This window comes from Opisthocomus hoazin, chromosome 2 (genome assembly GCF_030867145.1).
Source record: "Opisthocomus hoazin isolate bOpiHoa1 chromosome 2, bOpiHoa1.hap1, whole genome shotgun sequence".
Taxonomy (NCBI): Eukaryota; Metazoa; Chordata; class Aves; order Opisthocomiformes; family Opisthocomidae; genus Opisthocomus; species Opisthocomus hoazin.
Genome location: NC_134415.1, coordinates 60,515,066 through 60,529,528, shown reverse-complemented (window position 1 = coordinate 60,529,528; position 14,463 = coordinate 60,515,066). Strand labels below are relative to the sequence as shown.

Below are 14,463 nucleotides of genomic sequence, written 5' to 3'. Positions count from 1 at the left end.
CTGTTTCTTCCCTCCTTTCCTTAAGATAATTCTTAGAGAAATTAAATTAGGGCTGCTTAGCTGCCACTGCTGTATGGTCCTACACGTTACACTTAGGAGGACTCCTTTTATGTTTTAGAAAATAGTACCTGTGATGTATTTTACATTGAGCTACTAACACTATACATAGAATGTGCTCATATTTTCAATATACTCAAAGTATTGATTAGGTTATTATTAAATAAAATACAGATAATAATATAATTTTCCTGTGTGATATATTCGCTACTGCAATACATTCATTATTAAAACAAAGTACGTACAGGCAATGATTTTTTTAAGAAATCTTTCAGACGAGTGTAGTAAAACAAGTACTACCCACTTTGAGCAAATTTGTAAGCGGTTAAAGCCAAACGACTGCCTTACTCATCAGATGTCATCATATAAATGGCCAAAGACTACGCAAAAAATTTTTAAAGCATTGATAATATTTCTCACAAGGACTGATGTTAGAGACTGTTCATAGCTGAAAACGGAAGATTACAGCTACCTTCCCATTTCTGAACTGTTGCAACTGGAAGAACATGCAGACATACATCGACACCGAGACACAAATGGCACTGCACAGACAAGTGCCGCAACAAGTCTCGACGAATGGTGAGGCACCTGCAGCCCTGCCAGGGGAAGGGGAATCCCTGTCAGAGAGACGGGATTTGAAGGGGGGCTGTTACTGAGAGCTGCCGATCTCCTCCGGAGTAGAACTTGATTACCTGTCAGCACATCGACTTCCTACGCAGCTGACAATAAAACAACACGAGCAGTCTGAACACGATGGCAGCACCTATCTGCTGAAACCTATCACTCACCAGAGTCACATTATCCAGAAATATGAAAATTGTATGAACATATTTACAACATTCCTCATCCGGAAACAAGTTTTGCCAATATTTTACTGGGTTAGAACACTCCCGTAATCATGTCCGGAGAAGGATCAGAGATATTAATCTATATACATGCAAGCCCTTGAAAGTTACTCTACAAAGAAAACTGATCTCATTGAGAGTCTATGTAAATATAGGGGAATAATATACAAAAGATGATAGGACCAAAATCATCCTAGTAAAAGCTGTGACAAATCTACAAAGCACCTCAAATCCTAAACCCCAGCACTACAGCAGATGGTTTTAGGTAAAAGCTCTTTACCCAAGTCTTTCCAGAAGCGTATTTGGCTGGCCCCCTTCCGGACATGACACATTACACAGTTTTAAAAAAAAAAAAAAAAGAGAGAAAGTATTCAACACGATAAAACTTACTAAACAGTAGTTAAATACAGCATTTCTACATGCAAAAAAAAAAAATACTCTGAAGATAACGAAAAGCAGATTCCCTCAGCTATGTTTCTTAACAGGGCTCTCCTCACCATGTTTCTCTGATGAATAAAGTAAAAAGTGTTTCAGGATCAAGCAGAGCAGAAGCACTCTGACAATAAGGAGCTCAGGACTTCTAAAAGGAGATAACTTTCAGAAGTTTGTTCAAGTCCTTGAACTATTTTGTAATGGACCAGATAAGACAGAAACTGGGAGTCAGTTGGCACGCTAGCTGGTGGGAATGGGGAGGAAGGGTGGCAGCCATCAGCAGAGCCTCCGTGCTAACGCAGGCCTGTCAGGAGGGGGTTTGTTACAGTCAGTCAAAAGAGCAGGGAAATATCTAATCACCCACTTTCATAGACCTTTCTCATACAATAGCATGGTGATAAACAGCTAAAATTCGCCAACATTTATCCAAAGCAGGCTTTGATCTGTGAAAATGACGACCGCGCAATCCCTGTTGGTCATACCAGCTGTTTAAAGGAGAGAAAAAATCATCCTCAGTTAGCACGTACACACATGAACAGGATGGAAAACGGTGCACTGAAGCACAAGACCGAATTTTTTTGAGGATGGTATTCAGGCCGCACAGCCCCTCACCCAGAGAGGGCCCCCGGCCTGGCAGCTCCCCGGTGCCCAGGCCGCAGGGCCCCCGGCCGCAGCGCGGGAGCAGCCCCGGCTGCGCGCGGCGCGGGCGCCCCCTGCTGGCTGCGCGGGCGCGGCTGTCAGGCCGGGGCCGGTGCGGCCGCCTGAGCAGCAGTTAAGGCGGCAGCAAAAGGAGATGCCAAAATCACTTTCAAAAATTAAAAAGAAATAAATATGTGCAAAAAACTTTTTATTTTGCAATTACAAAAGGAAAATTAATTACGGGGTAGCGCCCCTCACTCAAAGATACTCGGTACAGGTTGCAAATTACTCTCTCCACGTTTCCACTGCAGTTTCTTAGTAGTTGCTTCAGTCTAGTGGCATTTTTCAACAAGACTTTAAAATAAGCATTTGGTTAGATTTCGGTATTCTGTTCTTCTTCAAGAGCCCAAGTCAAACAGATCATACAGATCTCAGCAAAGGCACTGAAATCAGTGATGATATTTTGTTTTGTTTTGTTTTAAAGCAAGCCAGGTATTTTCCTACCAGCTATTTCAGCTGGTTTTCACTACGGTTTCTATGAAACTAAGAAAGACGCCCTGCTCTCACTAACACAGGATTCAGCATTTCTTGTTTCCAGAACCACTTATCTCCCTTTAACACCGCTCGTGCAAACACCGCGGCTTGCAATGACCATTTCTCCTCCTGACTGTTCACAGGGACACACGGGAACCTCCACGGTCTCCAGAGCTGACGTAACCCAAACTCACTCATATTTCAAATTACCAAAACCTAAAAGCAAAACACAATGCCAAAGCATCCTCCCGCTCTACTCTGCCCTGGTGAGGCCCCATCTGGAGCCTGTGCCCAGTTCTGGGCTCCCCAATTCAAGAAAAATGAGGAGCTACTGGAGAGAGTCCAGCGGAGGGCTACAAGGATGGTGAGGGGACTGGAACATCTCTCCTACAAGGAAAGGCTGAGGGAGCTGGGCTTGTTCAGCCTGAAGAAGAGAAGGCTGCGAGGGGACCTTATAAATGCCTACAAATATCTGAAGGGTGGGTGTCAGGAGGATGGGGCCAAGCTCTTTTCAGTGGTGCCCAGCGACAGGACAAGGGGCAATGGGCACAAACTGAGGCACAGGAAGTTCCGTCTGAACACGAGGAAGAACTTCTTCCCTCTGAGGGTGATGGAGCACTGGAGCAGGCTGCCCAGGGAGGTTGTGGAGTCTCCTTCTCTGGAGATATTCAAGACCTGCCTGGACAAGGTCCTGTGCAGCCTGCTGTAGGTGACCCTGCTTCGGCAGGGGGTTGGACCAGATGATCCACAAAGGTCCCTTCCAACACCTACCATTCTCTGATTCTGTGATTCTGTTAACCCTCAATAGCAGCCAGCTAGTTAGGCACCAATTCTACCTTATAACTGAGTGAAAACACCCATAAAACTCAATAACTTTATTTAATGCCCCTCACAAATCCTTTAATTTCACAATTCTTCAAAACCACCGTAACGTTCCTTTCTTTGGTCACTGCTGACAATTCTGAAAACGTATTTAATCAGTATAAAAAGACTAAAGAAATCAATATCAAATCTCAAGTTCACTGGCCCACTAACAAAAATCAGCAAGTGCTTAGAAATGTTTCAGAATATGCAACATTTTGCATCTTTGTGAGAGGAGCTTCTATACTGTTCAATCAATTTTAATCTTCACAAAACCAGGACCTCTTGAAAGAAAAATCCCACAATACTGTCATGTGACAGCTTGCTACGGCCTATGGATTTGATTACAAAAGTGTTTATCATTCTAGAGTGTAGAATAAAATATTACTTCGTTAGCCACGGGTAAGGTGATTGAGCTTCAAAGATTGCCCCTCTTCCTGCACACAACTCGCTCCTCAGTCCTGCTAGAACAGATTTCCCAGTTCCCGTGCTATTCTGCTGCTGCTTGGCTGCTCATTTTCGCACGCTTGTCTCACTCCATTATGTTGCGATACACTCAGATGGAAATAAATGCAGGAAACATGACTTCTGAGAAAGTTAATAAACTACTAACAAATTTTTTCAAGAAGCCAATGTACAGGGATACAGGATACAAAGAATAAAGGATAAAATGTAAAAGAATAAAAAGAAACCAATTTAAATTTCTTACACTGCACAGTCAGAACAATACTTGTTTGTTTACAGAAGTACTGTGATCCAAGAAAGATTTAATCACCACCTGAAAACATCAAATTTAATGGCACTAATGTAGAGTATAAGATCCTCACCGTATCAGCTATTGCTGTGAGCAGGGGCTACGCAACTCCTCTCACCACTGCTGCATTCAACTAGCTCTATCTTACATAGGAAAGAATTAAACAGCGAAAGAGCAATAGCATTTCGTTTTTAGAGAAGAGACAGAAAAAGGCGCATGTGGAAGGGAGTGTTTGCCTCACGTCACAGCCAAGACCCAGCATTACCCAGTACCAGCCTACTTCATGGGTAAGAGAAGGGTTTAGAGCTTTCCCTGGTATTTCATGGATTCAGAACAACTATGTCAGAACTGGCCACACTACACAGAAGAGGTAGCCAGCTGCTGGCCTTGGAATCCATGTAAGGTACCTGACTCCCAGTATAGATGACAGCTAACCAGGGCAGCAACTCATCCAGCTGCCATTCTTGTCTGCCTATCTCCACGCGCTGGCTGCAAAGTGGGGTTCAAAAACTGGGTAAGGTGTCTTGGCAAGGCAAGCTTACTCTTTTTGCATGCTCCTCTCGCTGCGCATACCCTGAGCAGCTGCTCATCATGGAATTTGCAAATATCTTTTGGGGACACACTGAACCTTCCTTCTTAAGAAGGTGAGAAAGTAGGCTGCAGCAGCTGGCTGGACACCACTGTATTATGTAGGTGGGGAAGGCATAAAGGAATAGCAAGAGTGTACGGAAACTGTTCCTTCAAAACCCATCAAAACTTCACTTTCAGACTGAAGACATTGGAAACCATGCTATTATAATCAGCTTTGAAATGCTTACTGCAAAGAGCTTTTGCCAACAAAAAGAAATGAGAGTGAAAATGCAAATTGTGGAAATATTTTGTCACTCCAGTAGAGATTTTGTGTCAAAAGAAAACACACCACATTTCCTGTTTCAAACCCTTTAGAAATGGAGAACAATGACATTGGAAGGATTCAAAAGGCCACTGAGGGAGACCTAGGAACATCTTGGTTGGGAACAGTGATGACGATGGGAAGCAGCCCTTTTGTACCAGCTGTTACCAAGCACGTTCAAGGCCACACAAGGGATGGGAAAGCAAATGCAAGTGAATGGCGTATTTGAGGTATTCACCTACTGCTATTTCAGGTCAGAGCCCTGAAAAGTTTCAGAATTTAACTCCTAGCCTTCTCCCAGAAAGTGAGACCTAGAAGCAGGAATCACACGCCTGTAATACCTTCAGATACAACTCCCGTTTCAGAACAATCCAAACAAGCACCTACAGTGATTTAATCATTTCTCGTCTTTCTTGCTTGTAGCTGGGTTCCTTTCGAGTACCTGGTTCAGAAATCTGACTTGCTAGCAACAATTAAGTCAAAAAACATATTAGTTCACTTTAAATATTTCTCCTATTTATAAATATCAACCTTGTGACAAAGTTCAGTATAAAGAGACTCTTCCACTGCCTGCTGTAGTAATACTATCACCATGGCTCAGGCAGAGGAGACAACCCCGACACCCAGGGTGAGCGGGAGCCTGGTGTCCGTGTGGCCCTAGGCCAGCCTGCCCTGGAGGCGCCCGCCAGCGAGGCACAGCAGCGTGCCTGGACCTCTCTGCACTCCCTGCGCTGCCTCCCAGCCCCAGACAAAAAGTTGCGGCGGGTGGTTTTGCCAGCCAAGTACCACTGTAATTAAGGCTTTGTCTGTCACGGTCCACCAGCGCACCATTTCTACAGCCTAAGGCTTGGAACTTTATACTGCTATGTAACAACATCGATCACCAACAAGACTGAACCTTTCCTACATATGCAGTAATATTTTGTTTCATTTTACTTTAAAAAATAAGATCCTAACCACCAAATGGTGTAAAAACCTAGTGTAACTGATCAAATGTTTCATAGTAAGCTAAATTTAAAACCCTCACTTAATATTTAGATTTTTAAATATTCACCTGATTTTCAGAGGTGATGTGCACTTAAATCTACATGTGAACAAACCCACGTCTGACTCCTTTGACACAGCAAAAGTGGAAGACAAAACAAAGATGCGTCGGCTGCAGGAACACCATGAGTGTAACACATACATCAAGAGGAAGAGTTAATTCTGTACTTTGCATTTCATTCTGTATGATGTGGACTGTAAATACTGTGGCAAAGCTTTCCAGAAGCTCCTATAAAATGGATATATACACATACATTAATAACTAAACAACATTAAATTCTAATATACTGTGTATCTTGCAGTATGTAGCTCCAGCCAATGCTAGTCAATTACTGTAAGACAAGATGTGTAATTTCTAAGCTGTATTATAAGATGCTTAATAGGTCCCGGATTTGAAAAAATTTAATGAGACAAAAGAACAACAGTGAAATTTCTTGGGAAAGACCTTACGAATATACAATTTTCAAATCGATGGCTTTCTAAAAAAGCCAATCGAATGGTGGAACAAACCATGAATTAAAACATTTCCAGTTCTCTAGCAGACTTTCCTTAGGTCTTATTTTCTTACACATAAAAATGCCAGAAATGTTTAGAAAATTGCTTTCACATATTTGTCCCTTTTGGATTTATGTTTGCTTGCTTTTCTGTATCAAGATGAGAGACTTTTAGAACAAATCAGTTCTCAAAGTTGGGAAAATCTGTTTCATCATTTTCAGACAATTTGTTGGTTAAATTTCTTCACTGTGAATAAGAAAGACTCAGCTATCTGGTGACAAGGTCAGGAATCAAGAAGGGAAATGCGAGATCTTGGCATTTGCTACAGTGTACAAGTGTTGCATAGGACAGCTCCTGAGGTCGCTCTAACTTGCGCGTACCTTTGCAAGTTTCACATCAGAGACAGCATAAACTGCTAGGTGGTATGAAAAATACCATTTTAGTTATGTTCTTGAACATGCTGGAGCCAGACTATCATGACAAAAAGATGCAATTTTGGATAAAAATTTTATTTCTTTTTTTTACATGTCATCCATTCTTATTTCTATTCTAGTTAATACAGAAATGTAAGAACTTTTCGTTGGGAGATGGAAATTTATTGAGGAGTTAGGCAGTGCATTCTCAAATGAAGTAAACTTTATTAAACCTAGTGCATTCATTTTTCTTTAAAATGTCTGAAGAAAAAGATGCTATTTAAATAAAACACAACCTTTCAAAAAAACAGTAAGCAGACAGGGAAAAGAAAGCTAGAAGACACCCTGGATTCTAAACAAAGACGAGTGACCGTGTATTACAGGGTTGCTCTATGTGCTTCAGTGAAAAGATCAACTTGGAAAGTACAATCATGTGGGGAGAGCCAGAAGGTAAGACCGACTCATTTAACTGGCCTTAATTTCCTAGCACAGGACAAGTATAACACTTGCAATTTTTTTCAGACATTTCGTACAATCTATTCCACCATACTCACAGAATCTCGAAGCAATTCTTTATTAGGGCTGACTGCTCATGAAGGCTTACACTGGGGAATGGGATTTGAAAGGAAAAAAATTATCCCCTAGAAGAATGCTTTGGGCTTAGAAGCAGTAGAAAAATCAATGAAACTAGAACCAGATAATCTTCTACCACCTACTTTTCTAAAGGTTGCTGAAAAAGCACCTGAGACACACAAGACAAAGCGTTTGAAATTCCGGGTCCAATAAAGCCAACAGCAATGTCCCACTGGTAAACAAGCAAGGCCGTGTACCACTTACTGGTTTAGTACTAAGACTGAAGCAGCACTGTTTTAAAGTCTCTAGAAATAACATGAAAGGTAATGTAAGAATTTGCATCATGAAAACTGTATTTTCTAGACAGCAGAAAGTAAACGATACTGTAGCTAGCACTTTCCAAACAGGGGTACTATCACAATGCACTCTTTCAAGTACCGAAATACTTAAAAAAGTAATCAGTAATTATCTCTGTACTAAATTGACATTCCTTAACAGCGATGTTTCAGATTGGTGGTTCACACAATTCAGTAATCTCCTCTCTTGACTTCTCTGATAGTTTGCCCCAAACAACATCACTCCCAACTTCTCACTAGCTGTCTGTGTCTGTATTACAGTGATGTAATACATATGATGTATTACGTATTAGACAAAACACATATGCATTAATCAGAATATCCTCTAATTAGCGATCAGAGTGGAACTCTGAACAAGGTCAGTACTTGGACTAGGAGATAATACAAACAAGGAACAAAAAAATCTTGGATTTTACACCAACACCTTAGTTCAGCACATTCCTTGCAAGTTCCTTATATTCTTTTACCTGGGTTCTGCAGTATCTACTAATTAGGTTTTTGTGGGGTGGGTTTTTTTTTTTTAGTTTTGCTGGGGTATTTTTGGTTTTTTTCACTGAGGTACAAGCAACATTAAGGAAAACTCTCAAGACTACTTAAAATCTTTGGATGCTTGCTTGTTAATTAGTGAACATTTAATCAGAAGACATGCCTTAACTTTTATTACTTTTTTTTTTTTTTTTTAAGAAAGAAAGTTTTATTCATGTTTTGTAACTGAGGTTTTACCTGATTTCAAATTAGGCTAACATGCTATTGCCTCGAAACATTATCTATCCACTGGTTTACATATCGATCCAATTTGTACAGCATTTCTAGTGTCTGATAGAACATGCCACTTTCTGCCACTTTCTCGTTTTCCATAGCGGTTCTGATCGTGCAATGAGGACTGCAGGTGTAAAGCATGTATAAAGTGTATGCACAGAAACTGCAGACAGTAGGCACACAAAACTTAAAGGCTACCTTTCAATATTTTGCATAAATAACATTTACCCTAATCCCTTCAAGGTTTTACACTCTAATATAAATAATGGGTGCCTCACTTGTTTTATCAATTCATAGAACTACAGCCCATCAAGTTCATACTTTTAATATGGTGACTTTCTTAATCAACATGACATTTGAGAAGATGCTATTATTTTGCTTTTAATAAACAACAAAATTCCAAATTAATCAGCAAGAAATTTGACTTGTTTTCAGTATTTTACTTTTAATCACAGATAGCTTGAACAATAAGGTTCTGAATAGTTAATTACCTATATTGGTAGTCATACTGCACAAGAAATCCCTGAGTTTCAAGAGAAAGACTTATGATTGTCTGAGATTTAAACAGCTCAGCTATGCAACTGCATTACAGAATTCAAAGGTATTTCTAATTTGTGGTAAGACTAATTCTGTGATGGCACCACTTGGCAAAATAATGTATTGCAAGCATGTGAAAATAAATGAAAAACAAACTGGACAGACTAGTGTAATTTTCAGTAAACCTTTTTAAAGTGTCCATTTAATATTATGTATTAACACTACTGAAATGACAGATTTTCTTGAAGAAAATCACTGAATCCAAAATCCTACAAGGCATACTTAAAACTGCATTTCACTGCATTGCTGAATGAGATCTGATTACCTCAGAAACAGCATCATTCTGAAGTAATTTTTCCACTTGATCAACTAAAGTGACCCTGATAGAGCTTCCTTTAACCAGACGAAGGCAGATGGATTTTTAGAAAGGACTTTAAATGCTGAGATCTTTTCTACTTAATTCCTGCTGTGGTCCAGAAAAAACTACATTTCTTATTTTTCCAGATGTAATTATAATACGATCTCTCCATTAGTGTGCAAGTGACATTCAGATCCAAAGTCCCTGCATCTATGGCCTACGTGAATCCTACCAATCTACATCTGAGTTAATTCTATATCCACTTAATATTCTTCACCCATTAAGGATTTTTTGCACTGTCTTGCACACAATTATAATGTTCTAACATAATTATAATGCTCCAGTATACAAATCAATATGGCTGTGAAGTTTACCCTAGTTTAAGAAACACATTGAGTCGTCTACCTTAAAGAATCTCACAATTTTTCTGCATTTCAGCAGAAAGCTTGATACATGCTAATGTGAGCACATATCCATTAAAACACAGATATGCATAGAGAAAATCATTCAAGATGAAAACTGCAGCATTAAATGAGGAAGGAAAAAAATGTTCAGCTAACCTATCTACAGGTTAAAACACTCTCTGACCAGACTTCTTTTTTTGTAAAGCACAAAATACTCCCTTGTATGCTAGCATTAATATGATTTAATCTGATAGGAAGAAGAGAAAATTTAAAACTAACATTACTGAGTTAACATTAGAAGAAAAATTACAAAGCACAGAGTAAGATTAGTAAGACAGTGACACCACTAATATCACTGTTATTATGGAAGTGCCGAAATGTGCATTTTAAGCTTCTTAAAAGGAGCAAATACACTCATCTTCAACTGCACAACACACCCTAACAACCTCTGGATGTTTTAGAGCACAGAGACCACTAGTCCTTCCCCTTCCCTAATCTTTGGTAGCAGAGCATCTGAAAGATACTAAGAGTAGGATATTCAATGAGACTACCCTTTTTCATCAAGTTTGTGCAAGATAGAAAGGAATACAAGAATTATGGCAAATACAATTTTACAGCTTACCAACTTCAGCAAAACCCCTATTAACAGACTTTCATATCATCTCATCATTGACAAGAATAATTTTTCAGATACTATACAACTTTGATGGAAGTTATTACTCTTAAAGAGATGTCATGAATTTTCATTTTAGTAGCTCTACTTGACTTTTCTTGACTATGAAATATCATGTACATACATCAATAGAGTACCCAAATAACTTCCACAGACTAAGTGGAGTGAATACCATCGCTAGGACAACCCTTCAAGGAGAAATATAAGACCAGTTACAATTAAGAAAGTCTTGCAATATGATATTCTCTTTGTCACTGCAAAGTTTCTGCTGATGTGAATGAATATTGTAAAGCAACATGGCAGAAAGATGCTTTTGACATTCTTGTTCAAATAAAGAGCTTCAAATTAAAACATAATATCCTGCCCTTACGCCTTTTAAGTCAAATCTCTCATCTACATAAGCAGATGGATTCACAGTACATACTTACTTGTGAAAGCTCAGCACTTTAAAGGAAAATGTGACTAACGTAAAATCCAAAGAATCAGCAATAGCTGTCACCAGGGAAAGACAGATCCTTTCATTACCTGAATTAACAATAACAAAAAATTGTCCTAGTTACTCTTGATGAATCCTGATACAGGTTTTAAAATTATATCTGTTCAGCTTCCGTTATCAAGAGAGAAAAAAGTCACCCTTAATATAACGTTGTTTTTAAATACATTATTGAAAATACAAAGAATGAAATTTGGGATTTATTTTTACCATTTTCAGATCAAATGACCCAAAGATTTGAGATAGGGGAACATGAATGAAGAAGATGAGTACTTTAAGTGTTGAATGGCACAACATAACCTTGCATGTGTTCAAAACTGCTGACAGTACATTTTGAGAGAATTCTGTAGTAAATTGGCTTATTTCATAAATACCTTCTATTTTGATAATTTTTCAACTGTGCTTAAGTAATGTCTGCGCATGCCACAATACAGACTTGATTACAGTATTCCCATCTTGCCTTATTCAGGGTAAGAGCACCTTAACTTCATAAATAAAGCCATTCAAATCACTGAAATGGCTTGAAGAATGGTATAATACTCTACTGAAGCAAAGGAATCTTAACAATCTATTCCCTTGAGTTCGTAATAACAACATGAAGCACTACATATAAAAATGAAAGCGTACCAATATTTCACAGAAAAAGGCTTCAGCAAAGAAATCACATCCTTATAGCAAATGAAGGCTATGTTTCATAGTTTGTAATCTTTATGGATATAGCATTCTGCTCAGATACAGTACAGTGAAATATCAGAATCGCAGGCTGTTTAAAAAGGTAATAAATACATCACACAACCTACTAATGCATAACGTTTTCAAGCAAATGTGCATGCCTAAATATGTTGTATTGCCTGCAAAGCTACATGAAATATTTTTCAATATGTATGTTACTTATGTAAATAGTAGATCACCTTCTTCAGTTGCTAGAATCGACACCTTTCATTACTAAAGCAAGCTTTAAACAGGCGTAAGCCAGAACTGCTGTCCAAATGCCTGGCCCCGTCTTCCTTCTCCCCCATTCTCACTCTTTGCTTTGCATCAGCAAAAATCACATGTCACTACCGTGAACCACATCAAAAAAACTGGTCTGGATCACAGGACAGCTCCTTTCAGTGCATGTGTTGGCTTACGATGGCTTAATCTACAGTGAGAAAGGAAAGTCTTCACCCAAACTCTGAAAGATTTAGAAATTCCTACTGGCAAGATAAAGAAATCATACTGTTTTGGTAATATTAAAGTCCCTTCTGAGTTTCTGAATATGGCTGTTTTTGCAATATTTGTCTGCATACTACATTAATAAAATAAGAAATGGAACAGTTCTAGCTGTAAACAGGATGCAACTGAAGACTGTACAACAAATGTTTATTCTACAAAAAAAAAGTAATTGTTAGAAATTGATGGTATAACACATATGTACTGCCAATTCACTAATGCTGGAAAGATATTACAAAGATGAAAAACCATTAAATAATACATTGTTTCATACCACTACCAACCAAATTGTGTAACATCTCTCACCTGGTAATTTACCTAAACCATCATATTATGAGAAATTTAGCATACTGTCAGTCGCAGTTTAGAAAAACAGATTAACTTTCAGTTTTAAAGAGGCATTTAACAAAATGTTTGGAAAGTAAAGCTACTGCCAATATGTGTTTGATTCTGAGTATTCATGTGGTCTATGACTGAAACCTTTTCAAACTGCATTTTTTAAAATGAAATAAAGAACATCCTTGAAGCTCATAAAGTATCCTTTATAGCTATTTTGTGCACTTGGGACTTTCACGCAACCGTATCTGCCTGACCAGAGTAATACTAGTAGGTGGTGCAACAGCACCAGTCAAGTTCTTTGAGCCAGTGTCTGCCCATGAAGGTACTCGTACCTTAAACATTGTTCATCTCAATTCCCGAGACACGTTCTGGTAATAAACACATCAGCAAGGTCTATTACAAACCAATAGTTAATTTAATGAAGACCTCACTACATACTAATGACTACTACTTGCACAGTAGAAAAAGAATCATTCGTTCAAGTCCACTCTTTCAAAGGGCTACCTTCATTAAGCTGAGAGTTTGTTTACTATCCAGAATAAAAGTCCCTGTAATTGAAAAACTGAATCATGACATAGCATGAAAAAATACTGCACCTCCCAGAGGGAGAGGGCAACACACACATGCATAATTGCTTCTGCATTCAAAGACATGCTTCTGCTTTACACTCAGGTGACATTCTCACACTTTCAACCCTTTGGGGGAAGGCAAAGGGCAATTCAAACTTGTATGTTAACGCTTTAATGTTAAAGATCCAAATTCTGATCTGAGCTAAAAGTGTTTCTTCTAGCAATGAGACATTCATGTAACAGAATCTACCCTTAGATCCTATTATGCAAGAGAAAAACAACTTTCTCAAAACTGAGTGAAAGGATGCTTTCAGACACAGACTTTTAAGAAAACCTATGTTGAAAGAAGTTGGTGAAATGCACTTGAGTGGAACAAACTGAAAATCTGACACTACCCTATAGTCAAATCTTTGACCATCAACTGGAAGGATACAAAAGCAGAAAAGGTGGTGAAACTGGAGAGAATAGCACTACTAATTTACCTAAGCAGCCAATTCATCTCAACAATTTAACAAGAGGTTCTACTTCAATATTAAGCCATCAAAACACAAATCCCCTCTTATTTCTATTAAAAACATGTAGGGTTTTTTTAGACCAACAACAGCTTTTTACTTTTCATGCAACATTTCTGGACTATGAGTCACTAAAAACAAATAACCACGAAGTACTTGAATACTACCACTATCTATCCAGAATACCAAACATATTAGAAAATAAGACATTGCAAATATTTGCTTAAGTTTTGGCTTCATGCGTATCTGCATTTTAAAAAGTAAGCTAAAATCTTACTGTATATTCTTACAGTATCTCATGTTCCACCTTCTACAAGTAGTAAGAACATTGTAACAATGAGCACGAGAAGGTAAATATAAGCTTGACAGTACTGCAGTGAAGTAAGTTTTGTTATCCTACTACTTAAAGAAGGTGAAAGGCAAATTTTTACAACCTAGTTTCATTTCAGTTTTATTGAATTGCCTACAATATTCTGTGAGTGCGTGTACACACACAGGCACACACAGAAAAAGTGGTATCTACAAACAGTTTACACAAATATTTACATACATGTTATTTACATAAACTAATATGACTGCGTGATTTTTGACGTAAAAACCATATGCTTCTTGCACATATAACTGTTGCATTGGTCTTACAAAAGTAATATAAACCTTTTGCAACAACTAGCTAAGCACATATCATAGCTGATTCCAAGTTCTTAGAGCTTGC

General features: G+C 38.5%; 1 protein-coding gene across 3 annotated transcripts in view; it reads right to left on the bottom strand.

Annotated features, from left to right (window-relative positions):
- The window catches only part of SCAF8 (SR-related CTD associated factor 8), a 107,213-nt gene that overhangs the window by 27,471 nt on the left and 65,279 nt on the right, over positions 1-14,463 (bottom strand). The window contains exon 21 of one of the 3 annotated variants that reach the window (XM_075413838.1): positions 7,094-11,151. The exons of the other annotated variants lie outside the window; for them this stretch is intronic. The gene's annotated coding sequence lies outside the window, so the exon portion shown is untranslated. Of the gene's footprint in view, positions 1-7,093; positions 11,152-14,463 lie in introns of those variants that run through there. 3 annotated transcript variants of the gene reach the window in all.